Source organism: Schistocerca serialis, chromosome 7 (genome assembly GCF_023864345.2).
Source record: "Schistocerca serialis cubense isolate TAMUIC-IGC-003099 chromosome 7, iqSchSeri2.2, whole genome shotgun sequence".
Lineage (NCBI taxonomy): Eukaryota > Metazoa > Arthropoda > Insecta > Orthoptera > Acrididae > Schistocerca > Schistocerca serialis.
Genome location: NC_064644.1, coordinates 137,629,741 through 137,648,649, shown reverse-complemented (window position 1 = coordinate 137,648,649; position 18,909 = coordinate 137,629,741).

The following is an 18,909-nucleotide window of genomic DNA, read 5'->3' as shown; positions in this document are numbered from 1 at the left end:
TGGTGGAATGGTTACAGTTCATCACATCTGCCAGCTCTTGAGTACACTGACGTGGATCGCTGTTTATTGTTCGTTTAAACGATCTCCATTAAAGCCTGAAGGTCTTCCTGAACGTGGAGAGTGACTAATAAAACGAGTAAACTATTTTCTTATTGTCTCCACTGCTGTCACCTCTCTACTGAAATCAAACACAAGAATATGGGGGAAACGTTCCGATTTCTCCATTTGTCACTTCATTTTTTAGCGTCTACAGCTCCACTCACTTTCTCCAAATGACAAAATGAAAATTCGGAAACTCAAAAAGCAGCTGTGAATTACAAAAAAATGACAATTGATAAATAAATCCATGCCAACCGTATTACCAGGTACGACTAGCCTGTTACTGGGGTAGGGTGACAACTTAGTGAGAGGAGGAGAAGGAAGAGATGGACACGCAAAATGTAGGAAGGAAGAGATGATCACAGATTAGTGTAAGGAGGGGGGGGGGGGGCGGCAGGGGAAGGAGGTAATGGAGAGAGTGATGGGGAGGAGGAAATGGATATGGAAAGATGAGAGATGAGGCGTCAGATGGGGAGGGGGGGTGGGGGAAGTGGTGAGGTGTAGATAGAGAGACGTGGTGAAAGACGTGAACAAAGAAGGGAGGGGAGGATTAGGTAGACTAATACAAGGTTGGAGTAAATACAAACACGGGTAGCAGCTGGTACTCAGCTAGTACTGAATAAAAGTCAGTAGTTATGACTGCCTAAGACTTCAGGTATAGTTAGCCACCTTCATTCTGCCAACAAGATCTTGAAGGGATTGAGCCAGTTGAAGGACGAAGATAATTACGAGGGTTGTTCAACACAGAATAATCATAATTCTTTTTGACAACATACCTTTACTCGTTCTCATAATTTTGATGGTGATTCTCATAGTAGTCTCCCATGAATGCGATGCACTTGTTCTAGCGTTTCCGCCAGTATTCAAATACATGCTGGAAACCATTTTTTGAGAGGCTTAGAAAATAGCCTCGGCAGCTTTCACTACTGCTTCTGATGATTGATAATGCCTCCCACGAAGGCGTTTCTTTTTGTCAGAGAGTAGAAAAAAGTCACATGGGGCTAAATCCGGACTATAGGTAGGGTGAGGGATGCAGTTCACGTTGATGTTTGCAAGATATTCAGCAACAACATTGGCAATATGCGGCCGCGCATTATCGTGGTTCTTGGCGCTTGTCTGGAACCGCGCAACCGCTACGGTCGCAAGTTCGAATCCTGCTTCGGGCATGGATGTTTGTGATGTTCTTAGGTCAGTTAGGTATAAGTAGTTCTAAGTTATAGGGGACTGATGACCGCGGATGTTTAGTACCATAGTGCTCAGAGCCATTTTGAACCATTATCGTGGTGCAGCATTCAGCCTGTTTCAAGGAAATGTGGTCTTTTGCACCTGATATGGATTTGCAATGTTTTCTGGATGTTACTGATGTGTGTGCACGTACAATATGCTAATGAACCATTCTGTCTATATCAAGGAATGAGATGATCATAACTTTCCCAGCAGAAGAAACCACTTTTGCTTTTTGGGGGGTTTGGTGATTAAGGAGATTTCCACACTGAGATTTGCTGTTTGCTCTCAGGATCAAAATGATGTAGCCAAGTTTCATCAGCAGAGATTACATTTGAAAAAAATTCCCGATCTTTCTCTAACACCAACTTTAACTACATGCAGACACGCACGCTAATGTCCATTTATCCGATAATCAACGGTCTTGGAACCCATCGGGCACCGACACGTGTTGCGTGCAATTTTTCTGTCACCAACGTGTGGTTGGCACCCAATGAAATGTTCAGTTTTTCAGAAAGTGATCTTAAGATAATTCGTCCATCTTCTCTCACAATGACAGCAGCAGTGTTGCTGTATTTTTCCGTAAGAAGCTGCTCCGTAAGAACCGGATCACCGGGTCCACCTTCTTATGAAATTCATTGTCACCCCTTTCTAAACATTTTAAACTGCATTCGAGCTGTACTGTAGGGAAGAACAGACTCTCCATAGGCCTCCTGTAACATTATATACGCCACAGTTGAAGATTTGTTGAAAGGAAAGCAGAATTTTAAAGCATATTTTTCCTCGCGTGTTACCTCAATAGCAGTGGTAGTCGATACTGAACATGTCTGATTTTGCCCGCTTCTCACAGGCGGGAACCAGGAGCCCCAACAATGAACCTACTGTGGCGTGTTTGTTGCACTTCAAGCTAACAGAATACCATAAGATTAAATTTTAGCGCGAGAAATTATGACCATAAAAATTATGTTCGTTCTTTATTGAACAGCCCTCGTTAACCCGGAAGTCTACGTGGATCGTTAAATAGTGGCACCCAGCAGCCATCTCGCAGACAAGTATGTACAAACTTCCTTGAGAAAGTACGCAAGTTTTCCGAATCGACAGCTTGTGAGTAGATTGATTTTGAAAGAATACAATAGCACGGCCAAGAGAAATATACAGTCACAACACGATTACGTCAGATGAAACACTCCTTTTCCATCTTGGTGTGGAATTTAAGAGATTTAGGGAAAATAGTGGAGGTAATTTCGATAGCTGAAGAACGACATACTCCTACACAACCACATTTTGATGACGTCATCGTTGACGCAACATAGAAGCGTAATTTTTCTTCCTTCCGGTGCAGTCGTCCAACGAGGCTTTATGCAGAAGACGTAGCGATCAGTGGGCCGCTCATTTCTCACGTGACAAACGCCACAGCGATTATTCTATTACTTTATTTTGTCTCTTTTATCTCCAGTGTACTAACGGCACTTACACAGCTGGTGAAGCGCGAAAGGCTTATCAGGGCACGACATAGAGAGCTTATCAGTTCTGATAACTGTCCAGATAAGAAAAGAGAGTCCCGGACTTGGAGATCGATCTCTGCTTTACGTAAGCTATACTGCTCTTATAGAGAGGCGCTTGGAAACGTGCTGCAGTAGTGGCACGAGCAGTTCCAGTGCAGAAGCCACTTGCGGGAACCGTGTGTGTACCTGGTAAGATGTGCTTACGTCATATTTCTTAATCACTTAGCAATTTAGCTTCTCAGTGCCACAGCGAAGTGGACTCTGTGATCTCAGGTATGGCAACGATTCATGAATTTTATTTTCGTTATTAGTTACTGTGCCTAATGGTTTTACATAATCTACATTGTACAGTAAACATTGTAAACAACACAATTTAGATATCCTACTACTTCATTAGTTTTCGTTGTCACAGATAAAAAGTAAACTGGCTTGTTTTATGTTGTACAAACAAGCGTGCCGTATTACACGGCAATACTGTGACTTATACACAAAAGGGTTCTCGAATTGTACGTGTCAGTCACACCTATCAATAGCCAAGTGTATCACAATTACTCTCCGAAACTGAATATAATACCCTACCTTGCAGGAAACACAAAGGGAAGGGGTATATTATGAAACGTCACTCAAAGCATAAAAATACAGACAATGAAACAAAAATAAATAAAACTGAAAAAGCTCGTCCTGTTCAGTAAAGACTTAGTGTAACAAAGACATTATGTCTTAACCTCAAGTTACTGAAGAAACGTCAATTGGTCCTTTTGTCTGATTATAATGTATATCCACCCACCGTCTGCGATTATATCCTCATTACACGCATTATGTAACTTGAATGCACGATGTATTTATTCAACCAAAACAGCTAACAACAAGAAAAACTGTGAGACTAAAGCTCGTCATTGTTGAAACATGCTGTCAAACCACAAAGTATAGAAAAATTTTCTTAATTTATTGACAGCCCTTATATGAAGGAAATTAAATCTAAGCATCATGTAAATGAATAAATTAGAGTGTAATCATTGTATAGACTACTTCAGAGACTGTACGACCGATGAGAAAGGAAAAATTTAAATGGAACTGAATACTGTATTAAGTGTCATTGTTCTGCAGAATAATTGTTGCTGTGGCTTGTGTATTACCAAATAGAGATATACTCTCAACATTTTCTGATAACTACAGATATGAAAATATATCTGACAATATTTATACAGGGGTGTAATACATCAGCTTTCTCAAATTATATCTAGAGCGAAAATATTTATCTTACAAAATATTATGCAACTTAGCACAATGACTAGTGTGAAATTTGTGGTTCGTAAGTCATGAGGTATCAAATTATAGCTCTTTAAAACCGATAGAAAAATATTTAAATATCAACTAATAAATATATAATTAAACTCTTTAAATTACGAACTATTATTTAAGTAAATAAACTTAATTGCATAACCATAAATGGTTGCAGAAATTATACCAAAATTAATTAGAATTACAATTCCAAAATGACTTGGTAATTACATCATGTTACAGCTCTTATGGGCATTTAGTGGAACTAAATTCACAAATAATGCAAAGTACAAGTGAACAGATAAGCAAGAATAAAACATTACCACAACAGTCAACAAAAATGAAAAACAACTGAACTTAAATTACTATCTACATATTAAAAATCTAAAAGAAAAACAAGTAGTTTATGGACTGAGGACAAGTTTCTCTGTTAACTAAATATGACTTCTCTGTTGTATAAAAATAGACAGAGAAATAAGTCACTCTTAATACATCACAATCCATGGCACATTTAATGCTATTTAAACTAAACATCGCAGTGATATTGATAGCATAGAAGTATACATCCTTGTTTGATAAAATGTATGTAAATCTGAAGTGAAATATTGAAGTCATATACATGATTCAATGTAGGGTCCTATAAAAATTCAAAACATACGTAAGTAGGTATGTCGAGGATCTACTATAGTGTTGTTAGATGTTTGTCCGATATGTGTGACAGCTTAATAAATAAGTAACAATATTTTAACGGACAGGCAAAAGTTCACACTATATATTATCACAATCTAAGTAACTGATAATTATACAAGATTTCTCTAGAGTTTTGGTGTAACTCTGTATATGAGAACAGCATTAACTCTGTGAAGAATGGAAATCATTAACTCAAATTTCCTCAATATATTGCTTATGAATCCGAATGATCACGAAATCTCGAATTTTTATAATTATTTGCTACGTAGATCACACTATATTTCGTTGACAAAGTGTTCATCTCAGTTTACGTCTTACATGTTAATTAATATTTCGTGTTATTTTACTGTCAGAGGTTCCTTAATTACTTAGTGGAAAAACTCTGCACTATGTTACGTTGAAAGATTCGATGTGTCTTGGAAGTATGTCTATTTTTTTGACAGTAGTCGTACTGTTTCCGATGTTAATGACATCAAATGTACAGTCATTTTCATTTAACTGCGTTCATTCGACTTACACACATTTAATTGAAAATTAGGATCGATAACAGAGGTGACATGTCTTTTTCTCAGTGCCATTTTCTGAACTAAACTTGGATAAATGACGTTACACTTTGTCTGTTATTGTAATTATTGTACTTCGAGATAATATATATTATTTCAGCTGCTATTCTAACTTGTTTTTCAAAGGCCTAAGTGCCGATTTCCTGGATTATGATGAAACCTGATAACGACTGTCATATTTCGCGTTGTCATCAGTACTTGATTATTATCTTTGGTGCTTTGTAGTGGATTAGCGATTACAGAGGGCATTGTAGTGTTGTTTATGGCACGTTGCGCATGTAATTTATTTGTGTCCTTTACGCCAGTAAGAAAACAAGTTGTTCCTTCTTCTTGGAAATCTACGTGTGTACAGGTGATTTTCTACTTCTAGTCGTTCCCATTGATTAACTTCAGAGTCGTGGTAGACCCAGTGGACACTACAAGAGACTTTCATCTCCAAAAGGCAACACAGATTGAGGATCACGTGGGACACCATAGAAAACTCTGTCCGAACAGTACCGACCGACCGCGTGTCAACTTCAGCCGATAGGCGTCACTGGAAGAAAATATGCAGCAGCATGTGGTCAGCACTCAGCTCTCCCTGCCGTAGTCAGTTTCCGTGTTAGTGGCCGCTACTTCTCAATTAAATGGTTCCTCAACTGCCCTCACAAGGACTCAATGCACGCCGCATGTCATCAGCGCTGAACTGTAACGAAATGTCATCCATCCAATTACTAGACACGCACCAACGTGTTAACTACGGAGATTTGACGGGAAACGATATTACGAGTGTGGCAAAGCCATTGGCCCACTCGTACAAGGGATATTCAAATTTGAATTATTTCTTACTCGTGGAACTCGAAATCACATCAGTAACTGAAATTTCAGGGTAGCAAGTGATCTTACCACGACAAGAATTCAGTTACGCGTTACAACATTCTGGACAGCATTCTTTTGTAGCTTCTTGTAATCGATTAGAAGATAACTGTGACAGTCGGATGGCAGAGCTTAATTCCCTGGGCTAACAATCACTCACATGAGTGGTGAACAACAAAAATTTTATTAAGTCGGTGGTCAATCCTTGACGGAATTTACTTCAAACGTACATCCACTCATTTATAGGCACTTCGTAAGCCAGAGTACCTAATGTGGAGGAGGGTATTTAGTGTATCATTAACATATGCCTGAAATACCATTCCATTGGCCGATTGTGAGTAGCAATAAACAATCAGACTTCCTTGTGATTTTTCCACAATATGTGAGTCTGCCATCCAGCTTCACTAGAATAAATATACATGCCTGTTCCTCGTTAAGATGCTCCAGTCCTCCTACATACTTTGAGGCTGCGGATAACTCCAATGACTGATCGCTTAACATGTAGTCAAGCAAAATAGGAACTTTTCATGTATTCACATATAGTACGTTAAATTTATTTACGATTCAACTGGTAAAATTAGCACAAGGCGCTGATCATCTACAAGTGTCTCTGTATTTTGCAACAAGTTTTTGACGATGTCAACTCCCAGCACAAAGCTGCATCGTCGACGAATAACCTCATGGTGCCATAGAACAGATCTTGTGGGGCAGGTCATCGTAAGGTACGTCAGTCGCTTTCCTTGTTTAGGACTATGCCTCGTTAGTAAATATGGTGTGACATCTGTCTCTTAGACGGTCGTCTGACAAGTCACTGAGCTCACGGAATTGACGGTGCGGACCTCGATCGATGGCTTCATTAGAGTGGCATCGATCTCTACACTAAGAGAACGAAAGTCTCCCCAATCAACTGTTTCATGCGGAATTGGCCCTTAGACGTCACAAGAAGCTGATACGGCAGCATAAAAGGTAGCAGGGCCTAGCGTCTATTCTATAGAGTTGCAGTAATAGTTGAAAATTTCGACCAGGGAAGCTCAATAACTTCGGATGTGGCTAGACATCAGGGACTTCTCTACCATTTAAAGATGTCCAAGTCGATTTATGGTGATGTGATAATGAAGTGGAATCATGAAGCAACTATCACAGCGTAACCAAAGTCAGGCAGACATCAAGAAATGACGTACAGGGACCGTCAAATCCGCTGGAAGATGGTTGCAGAAAAATCGCATGAAATCTGTGGAAGGTAACAGTTGTGCTTTCCAACGTGTTACCAGTAGTTCAGCTAGCACAATAGTTGCGCGTAGGGAGTTAAAATTAATGGGGTAAAAAGGGCGAGTAGCTCCTCAGAAGTCACACGTTTCAGTTGTCAGTGCTAAGCGACGGTTGAGGTGGTGTAAACAGAGGCATCACTGGAGAGTCGATGACACGGAACTAATAATCTGGAGCAATGGATCACGCTATACCCTGTGATAATCTGACTTGACGGTTTGGGTGGGACGGATACATGTAGAACGATCTCTGCCATCGTGTGTAATGACAACAGTGAAACACGAACTAGGTTGTTTTACGGTGTGTGTGATTAGGCTGTGGTTCCCTTATTGCACTTAAGAAAACGCTAAGTGCGGAGGGACGGGCACATATTTCACTGCTTTGTGTTCTGCGTACATTTGAGGGGCAGTTCGGAGAGCGTGACAATATGCTCTGTGATAAAATTCAGCACTTACGAGAAAGTGATTCCTGGAATAGACTAGACTGCCCAGAGTCCCCACTTCAACCCAATAGAACAACTTTGGTATGAGTTAGAACGTCGGTCTGGCTCCAGAACTACCTGTTCTGGTTCCTGCCATTGAGAAGAAAAGAGCTGCCATTCCTCCACATTCAGAAATATCATTAAAAGTCTTCTCAGCAGAGTTTCAGCCGTCGCTAGGGCGATGGGTTGACACGGCCTCCATTAATGTCCACTAATACGCTCAGGATACTTTTAGTCACATAGTGTTTCTGGCAGTTCTAGGTATGCGATAGTGTTAAAATGGTTCAAATGGCTCTAAGCACTATGGGACTTAACGTCTGAGGTCATCAGTCCCCTAGAACTTAGAACTACTTAAACCTAACTAACCTAAGGAGATCACACACATCCATGCCCGGGGCAGGATTCGAACCTGCGACCGCAACGGTCGCGCGGTTCCAGACTGTAGCGCCTAGAACCCTTCGACCATGCGATTGTGTCTGACGTAGGAAGTACATTGTGATCTTCATCGATGAATCAGTTGCAGATACAGAATCCAATGATACGGCAATCATTATCTTCCATGTCTGTGTCATTATGGAATGTGAATATTAGGACAGGTAACTACCGCTATTTATGTACGGTTTTTATAAATCTGCGTATAAGACCAGGCTTCCAAATTTATTGACAGCTTATTGCATAGCTTCCATTAGCCTTATTCTGAAGTTTTATGGGGAAGGAAGAAATACCATTGGTCTCCGTACAGATCCGAATTCCAATTATTGTTGTGGCCTATACGTACGGCATGCGATGGGGACAGTTGAAATTTTAAATACAATTTTTTGTCAGACCGGCTTGATAAGACTCTCAAACACTGTGCACTACTCTACAATAGATAACCTTGTATTTTTCTGTAAGGTCCCCAAGACTGGCTGAGTTTCACGGAAGCTCGAAATTTAGTGCGGACGTCAATGCGAGATGTTTTTAATAGTTTAGACAATGAAACACTGTCTCAAAATATGGTAGAAAACGCAGACAGATTCTGGTCGTATGTTAAACACACCAGTGGCAAAAAACAGTCAATAACCTCACTACGCGATAGCGACGGAAACGTTACCGATGATGGTGCCACTAAAGCGGAGTTACTAAATATAGTTTTCCGTAATTTCTTCACAAAAGAAGATGAACTAAATATTCCAGAATTCGAAACCTGAACAGCTGTTAGCATGAGTGACATAAATGTAGATACCTTAGGTGACGCAAAACAACTCAAATCACTTGAGAATGCCTTCTTCCGGTCCAGATGGTATACCAGTCAGGATCCTTCCAGAGTATGCAGATACAATAACGCCTTTCTTTACAATCATATACAGCTGCTCACTTGACGAAAGGTCTGTTCCTAAAGACTGGAAAGTAGCACAGGTCATATCAATGTTCAAGAAAGGACATAGGAGTAAACCATTGAATTACAGACCCATATCACTGACCTCAATTTGCAGTAGGATTTTGGAGCATATACTGTAATAGAACATTATGAATCACCTTGAAGGAAATGACTTATTGATACATAACCAAACCGGATTCAGAAAATATCATTCTTGTGAAACACACTAGCTCTTTATTCCCATGAAGTAATGAGTGCTGTCGACAAGGGATCTCAGATCGATTCCATATTTCTAGACTTCCAGAAGACCTTTGATACAGTTCCTCACAAGGGACTATTAATCAAATTCCGTGAATATGCAGTATCGTCTCAGTTGTGTTACTTGATTCGTGATCTCTTCTCAGAGAGGTCACAGTTCGTAGTGTTAGACAGTAAATCATCGAGTAGAACGGAACTGATATCTGGCGTTCCGCAAGGTAGAGTCATAGGCCCTCTGCTGTTCCTGATTTACATAACTGATCTAGGTGATAATCTGAGCAGGCCCCTTAGATTGTTTGTAGATGATGCTGTAAATTGCCGTCTAGTAAAATCATCAGACGATCTAGAGAGAATTTCTGTATGGTGCGAAAAGTGGCAATTGCCACTAAAGAAAGAAAAGTGCGAGGTCATCCATATGGGTACTAAAAGAAATCCGATCAATTTATGGTATACGATAAATCGCCCAAATCTAAAGGCTGTCAACTCGACTAAATACCTAGGAATTACAATTACGAGCAACTTAAATTGGAAAGACCACATAGATAATATAGTGGGGAAGGCGAAACAAAGACAGCGCTTTGTTGTCAGAACACTTAGAAGATGCGACAAACCTACTAAAGAGACAGCCTACATTTCACTTGTCCGTCCTCTGGGGGGAATATTGCTGAGCGGTGTGGGATCTTTACGAGGTACGATTGGCGGAGGACATCGAAAAAGTGCAAAGAATGGCAGCTCGTTTCGTGTTATCGCGCAATAGTAGTGAGAGTGTCACCGATATGATACGCGAATTGGGTTGTCAGTCACTGAAACAAAGGCGGTTTTCTTCGGGGCGATATCTATTTACGAAATTTCAATCACCAACTTTCTCTTCCGAATGCGAAAATATTTTGTTGACACCCACCTACGTAGAGAGAAATGATCATCATATTAAAATAAGAGAAATCAGAGCTCGAACGGAAAGATTTACGTGTTCCTATTTCCCACGCACCTTTCGAGAGTGGAATGGTATATAAGTGGTATGAAAACGTTTCGATGAACCCTCCGCCAGACACTTAATTGTGAATTGCAGTGTAACCATGTAGATGTAGACGTTTAAAAGGTACATATTACTTTTCCGAAACCTTTCCGCCAGGTCCATGTTTTATCTTTTCGGTTCCTACAATTGTACGCACGTGTTTAATCATTTCGTACCAGTTCACTGGGTTTCGCTAGGAATTAAAACGATGAGAGAGCCGTAATATTTACTAGTAATGCACCTGCATACGGCAGGGATCGAAGTAAGTACTGTAAACAGGATGGCGTGCTTAGACTCATTTTCAGTTTGTCCAATAAGACAGAAGAACAAAATGCGTACGTCTTTCGACTTGTGTTGTATTTAGGACGCAGTGTCAATGTAGCAGATGACAAAAGTGATTTCTTATCTCCAGTGAACCAAAGACAATCGTAGCGGGAATGAAATGTGCTTAACAGTTGTCTTAGCTCGTACTTATCTCCGGGCTTACTGGACGTCACTACATATCTATCTACGTGTGATTCGAGTTACAACTGTCATCGAAATTTCACCTGAAGAAATAAAATACACAGCATATCACAACGGAGTGACTAAAAATGTCGCCACGACTCAAGAATAGAATGTCAATTTTGCACCATCCCGGCCCATGTTCTAACGAAAACACTTCTGAGAATCTAACTGAAATAATTTTGTGCAGAAATGGAAATGGAAGGGCTGTGGAGGCCTAAGTATAACATATAGTTTTGTCCAACCCACAGCGTTTGTGAAGCCACGCTCTAGGAAGATTTTACACCAGTTCAGCAGCTCCGTTAGGAAACATTCTTCCTTTAGCGGAAAGATGCTGCACATCCACTTATTAAGGCAAAATTTATTACAGAAAACTCTTTCACTCCTTGATACTCAAAAGATACACATTGATAAAACTTCAGCTCAGTTAATCCGTAAATATATTACGGAAATACACAGGACCAAGCAAGAGCAGAAATAACTTTAATGTGAAATCAGAATGATACAATCACACGGGCACTATTAACAGTTACGTATTAAAAGAGATCAATTTCTTTTAACTCTCTGTACATTAAACAATATAAAACATTACGGCACTAGAACAAATCTCCACGTGTCCTTTACCGTAATACGAAGTTATTAAAGGAAATTATATAGTATTGACCGAAAATGATTAGCGTTAACAAATACCAACAGGTGACCCTGTAAGGTCAGTTTCAATCAATATTTAGTAGCACATTACAAGAGGTAAGAAAATAACATAACTTCCAACCTAAGGACAATATGCTGTCACCAACAAACAAACATTGATCACTAGCAGTTCATTAGAATAACACTAGGTAAGAGTAAATCAATAAAATAACCTCTAAAACATAAGCCCGGAAAATTTATGTACAGCCACGTCGTGACATCTAGTTCAGTTAAACATTACAGTACCAGAACCAAAGTGCACACCATCCTCCGGTCGAGAGTACACAAACCCGCTCCCTGTCTCTTGAAATTACAAGACAATCACGTTGAAGCACAAAAGATTTGTGCACAAAGTATTATCAAGCTTCTACAACAAACAGAGGAATAAAATTAGCTAAATGAAATACTCTTCAATACGTGCACCTATGTAATAGTCTCATCATGCACATTCGACAAAACACAGCACTCCAAAACGCTTCTTTCACAAATGGTGGCGAAATGTGAGTATATCAACCCTCTCAAAATATTTTCTTTGAAATTTCAGCCTCTAGGGAAGAAATTTGCAAGCAGTCACTTGAGCAGAGTATGAGGTGCGATTAATAACAGCAATGTAAGCCTTGAAATGACCACAAGGACCTAAATTCCAAATCCAGGGACTGCATAGAATTCACTGTATCACATGTCTAACAGGCCGCGATGCCAGCACAGTATCCGGAACTTCAGAGTTTCGCCTCAACACGGAATAGCGTCGAGCTCTGCTCACACCTCACAGGACGTCCTCACATTCCATTCCATCAGAACAAGTCGTCTAACCCAGCCCGCGGTGCTCCATCACTCCCGTAGTCCGTACCGATCACTCGTGGTTGCCACAGTCCCAGGGTCTTCCGTGCCACCTCACCGCCCTCTCGCCAACCTCCCACTCTACCCTCTCTTTTCGTCCAGCGCGCTGTTTAAGAGCCTTTTCCTCGCCACGGAGCATTCTCCCTCCAAAAACCCACCAGCGTGGTCGCTGGAGTCGATTGCGCTAGGGGTAAAGTCCATGGGTGGGGACGCATCAGTTCGCCCTTTGCATTGTCTGAAGAAACAAACTTTCGATTATAGGGAAAGAGGGGCATGTCGTACGAACAAACAAATCATTTATGTGCTTTTATGTAACATAATCACGGCACCGCGTCTTCCAGGAGAAATGTGGAGAAAGCTGGGTGGGAGCTGAAGGGAAATTCGTGCCTTCTTGGGATGCTATTTCGCTGCCTGCCACGGATCCTCTGTTCGATGTGGCATACCTATCCAAGCCAGTTGGCGCAACAATCACAGAAATGGTCTCAAAGACTGGAGGAGTAAGATTCAAATCCCGCTCTGGCCATCCAGATTTAGATTTTCCATACATTCCCTAAATCCCTTAAGTTCAGTGTAAGATATACTGTCGACGTTTCCTTATTGAATCTTGGCTGCCATTCCAAACCTACATCGCCGACAAAACATAAATTCCTAATTTTCCTTCCCTTGTTACATTCATATTGGCTTCACTCCACAGACAGGGACAATGGCAGACACAATTTGTTAATAGATCACTGTCTGTATTTCTGAAGTATAAATTATCCTACAGGCGTTTTAGAGCTAAGCCTCGATTTTTGGAATCCATATCTTGCTTGAGGGTTCTCATTACGGTGAAATGTTGCTGTGGTGCTGTGATTCAGTTGCATGTGAAGGAAGTGTCACCGATAAAGAAATGGGAAAGGCGAATGAATATTAATGAAAAACTACAGCGCTAGTAATTCCTGAGATTTATGAAATTGTATTTCGCAATTTATTTAATATGAATCTCCCGTATGCCTCATCTTTAGTGCACAAATACAGGTGAAATCATGATTAATGTCGAAAACAGCGATGGGTGAATTTATTAATTAATAGAAGCAGAAGCGTTCTCGCAGACAGGAGTCCGATAACGTTCCTGCTTGCGAGATAATTGGTAACGAGCCACCAGTGACTTCCATATGAACTATTGGCCTAGTTAGGACAAACGTATTCGAAATTAAAATTTTCCAAAGTATTCATAATTGGGCTCATATTTCGCACAGGTCCACGGTTGCGGAAATGTGGCGCATGCATGATGGGACACCTGTACATTTTTCTGCTAATCACAGGTGTTATTTAAGGCGCCATTACGATCAAAGGCGGACAAGTGGAGAGATGTCTGTATCTTGGTCTCCAAGATCACCAAAATTCCATCCTGTAGACTTACTGCCTCGGGTTACATCAAAATGAAAGGGTATACATTTGGGATTTATAAGGTTGAAAATTAAGTGGAGTGACAAGGTAACGATTCAGGAGATTCGACACAAATCTGAGAGGAAACGAACATGTGGGAAACAATAACAAGGAGTAGGGACAGGATGATAGGACATCTGTTCAGATATGAGGGAATGACTTACATGGTACTAGAGGCATATGTAGAGGGAAAAACTGTAGAGGAAGACAGAGGTTTGCATACACCCAGCAAATGGTTGAGTAAGTAGGGTGCAACTGTTAATCTGAGATGAAGAAGCTAAACATTAGAAGAATTCGTGGCAGGCCACATCAGACTAGTCAGAAGATTTATGTCCCAAAAAAAGAGATTGTTGAAGAACTGGACCATCAAACTGCATCGTCTTGGCCAGATTTTTGAGGTTATCAGAATTTGTGTGAGGCAATTCGTAGCTCGCTGCATAGACGACGGTAGTATTCCATCCAAATGCTAGGACGGCATGTGGGGGGATTCCTCCATTAAGAGCGAGTGTCCCGTAAACTGTTCATTCGAATGTGCTACGTACTATGTACATAGTTGAGCCAAGTTGTATAGGTAAAGTCGCTAATTCACGCCCGTGGCGTGGCTCTAGACTTGGAGGTAAGCCCGTTCGATTCCTGTTGCTGGACGAAATTCTCATTGATGGTATTTGGCTGAAAGGTGAGGACAGCTTACGATCACCAATCATCGGGCCCATGCACTAGATTCAATTCCAAAACTCTTTGCAGTGTCTCATGAAGTGATGGAATGTGACACTGTTGATAGAGATGCGTTCGTAGGATTTTGATGTTAAGCTCGTTGAACTCGCTGGTGCTATGTGAGAGGATTAGTCTATGTTCCGGTACCAGGCTTAACCATCTCCCTTCCTTTCATTCATGACAACACAAACCCAACATTACACTGTATGAGCACTCATGACAGTCATCCACACATCACAGATACACACTTGTCACTTCGTAACAGCAAGTAGGAAGGCAACTGTAAACCACCTTCACCAGGACCTTGCAATGAAGAATTTCTGCATTTCCTCCCACTACGTTAATTTCATGATTATTTACTATTACACTGGGTGATATAGCTACCCCCGCCTCTTTGTTTTATGCGATCCACAATACCTTCAACCACCATGTGCTAGATTTTCACATTCTCTTACCCACTGCTTACAAACAATTTGTCCTATGTAAAATAAAAGACAGAGAAAGACAGAGAAAAATATAACCTTTTAGTAGGAAATTAAATACAGTTAAATTTATAGCGGGACACGTTTTCGCTGTAGGCCACGGTTTTCTAGTTATTGAAGAAAAACATGTTTGGAGGTCACTTTTGCACTATTTTCTTGAATAATTCGAAAGCTATGGCCTCTACCAAAACGAACCCCAGTACAAAATCTAACTGCATTACATTTCAAACAAAAATGTCCTCTTACTTTTTTTTTCTGTACGGCTACTAGTTTGTGCAGAGCGAGCGAAAGAATACGAAAATCATGCACGTGGTGTTTGAAGCTGTTGTGGGTTTCATTAAACCCAGCGGTAGGGGCAGCTGAGACATCTTCTATATAACAGAATATCTTAGGTTTTAAGTACATTTGAACTAAGTCGTATAATACTTCATATGGAATTCAGTGGCGACTTCTAATCACACATTTGCTATAATTTGACATTATATGGCAAATTTCTCGTTTGGAGACTTTCATTTTTGTGTTGGAACGCTACTGTTATCGTATGCTTTCACCTGTGACAGTTTTCGCTATTGATTACGATGTACCCTGCATAACGTCACATGATACCAATGCAAAAAAACGTTAACAACATGGATTTCCTATTAGGAAAAATACCCCTACGCTGTTACAGTAATTACTGTTTTCCTACAAATATTACTATAAAATCGACAAAGAGTAATTTTTTAAGGAAGAGAATAACAATAAATGAACGTAGTCTCTTAAATTGAACTTTTCGAAAATGTATGCTATTTTAAATTCAGGAACAGTAATTTACTTCCAACATCACAGTGTACCTGAGGGTGAAAACGCTTTAAAAGAATACCACTGGAAGTTGTTATCATGGTCTCCAGTCCGTAAGACTGGTTGGATGCAGTTCTCCATCCTACTCTATCTTGTGTGAGCCTCATCTCCAAATAAATATTGCAACGTATATCTTTCAGAATCTGCTTTCTGTATTCGTCTCTTGGTCTTCCCCCATGACTTTTACCCCCACCTCCCACCCCACTGTCCTATCAACCGATCCTTCCTTTTGGTGGAGTTGTGCCGCAGATCCCTTGTCTTCCCAATTCTATTCAGTACCTCCTCATTAGATAATGTACGTGATCGAACCATCTAATATTCAGCATTATTCAGTAGCACCATCTTTCGAAATTTAGTGGAGCAGTCTTTGCGCCGCGAAAACCTGAAGATTCACTTCAAAGTTCTTATTTGTTCTCCCTGGACATAAATTCCTACTCCAGATTTCTCTTTAACTTCCTTTACTGCTTCTTCATTGTAAGTACTGAATATCATCGAGGTAAGGCTACAACCCTGTCTCACTCATTTCTCAACCACTACTCCCATTTCATGTACATCGACTCCGTATGTTTCAGTAGAGGTTGTAAATAGCGTTTCGATACTGCCACCTTCAGAATTTCTGTAGAGTTTCCCAGTCCACATTGTCAATAGCTTTCTCTAAGTCCACAAAGGTTACAAACGTAGGTTTGCTATTCCTTAACCTATCTTCTGAAGTAGGTGGCCGGGTTGCTATTGCCTCGTGTGTTCCGACGTTTCTCCGGAATCCAAACTGATCTTCTACGACGTCTGTGTTTTCTAGGTTCTCCTTTCTTCTGTAAAGAATTTGTGTTACTATTTTGCAAATAACTTATTACACTGACTGCTAGGTAATTTTCACCCTGTCAGCAACTGCTTTCTTTGGAATTGGAATTACCGTATTCTTCAGAAAGTCTGAAGTTATTTCGCTTCATACATCTTGCACACCACATGGAGGAATTTTGCAATGGCTAGCTCTCCCAAGGCCATTGGTAGTTATGACAGTATATCGTCTACCCCTGGGGCCTTGTTTCGACCTAGATCTTCCAGAGCTTTGTCAAATTCTTCTCGCATTATCATATCTCCCGTCTCCTCTTCACTTACGTCCACTCTTCTTTTTTGTAATGTTGCTTTCAAGTTCATCTCCCTTGTATACAACCTCTATATACTCCTTCAAGCTTTCATCTTTCTCTCCTTCGCTGAGGAACAGATCAGCAGCTGAGCTCTTGATAATCATACAGCGGCTACTGTTTCCCCCAATGCTCCTTTAATTGTCCTGTAGGTGGTATCTTCAATCTGTATATTGAGCAAGGAGTAGAGGAAACAAAAGAAAAATTCGGAGTAGGAATTAAAATCCATGAAGGAGAAATAAAAACTTTGAGGTTCGCCGATGATATTGTAATTCTGTAAGGGAGCAAAGGACCTGGAAGAGCAGTTGAACGGAATGGATATTGTCTTGACAGGAGGATATAAGATGAATATCAACAAAACCAAAACGAGGATAATGGAATGTAGTCGAAATAAATCGGGTAATGCTGAAGAAATTAGATTAGGAAATGAGACATTTAAAGTAACCATGTATGGAAGTAAACGTCGACGATAAATAGTTTAGACGAAAAGAGAATAGAAGCTTTCGAAATGTGGTGCTACAGTAGAATACTGAGGATTAGATGGGTAGATCACATAACTAATAAGGAGGTATTGACTACAATTGGGGAGAACAGAAATTTGTAGCACAACTTGACTAGAAGAGGGGATCGATTGGTAGGACGTGTTCTGAGGCATCAAGGGATCACCAATTTAGTATTCGAGGGAATCGTGGAGGCTAAAAATTGGAGAGGAAGAGCAAGATATAAATACGCTAAGCAGATTCAGAAGGATGTTGGTTGTAGTAGATACTGGGAGATGAAGAAGCTTGCAAAGGATAGAGTAGCATGGAGAGCTACAGCTGCTGAAGACCACAACAAGAACAACAGGTAGTATCTATATTTCTCCTAGTGAGTTATGCTCCTAGCTCCTTAAATTTGTCCTCTAGCCATTCCTACCTAGCAGTTTTGCACTTCCAGTCAATCAGATCTTTTAACTTTTGTGTTCCCTTTCGCCTGCTTCACTTGTTGTATTTTTAAATTTGCTCATTTCGTCAGATGAATTCAACATACCTTGTGTGATCCAAGGACTCCTACTAGGCCTTGTCTTTTTAAATATTTCACCCTATCGTACCTTCATTATATCATACCTTGAAGTTAACCCTTGGTTTTCTACTGTATTCCATTCCCTTGTTCTAGTCAACCATTGTTAGATGCTCTCTCTGAAGCTCTCAACAACCTCTCCTTCTTTCAACTTATCCAGGCCCCATCTCATAAATTTTCTACCTGTTTACTATTTCTTCAGTTCTAATCTACAATTCATAACCAATAAATCGTGGTCAAAGTCCACATCTGCCCCTGGGAATGTCTTATTATTTAAAATCTGGTTCCTAAATGTCTGTCTTATTAATATATAGTAAATCTGAAACCTTCCGGTGTCTCCAGGTCCCTTCCATGAATACAGCCTTCTTTTATGATTCTTAAACCAGGTATTAGCGATGTTTAAATTTTACTCCGTGCAGCTTCCTCTTTTATTACTTTCCGCAAGTCCAAATTTAGTTGCTACTTTTCCTTTCTTTTCCTATATCGAATTCCAGTCTCCCATCACGATTAAATTTTCTTCTCCATTAATTATGCCGGCCGAAGTGGCCGTGCGGTTAAAGGCGCTGCAGTCTGGAACCGCAAGCCCGCTACGGTCGCAGGTTCGAATCCTGCC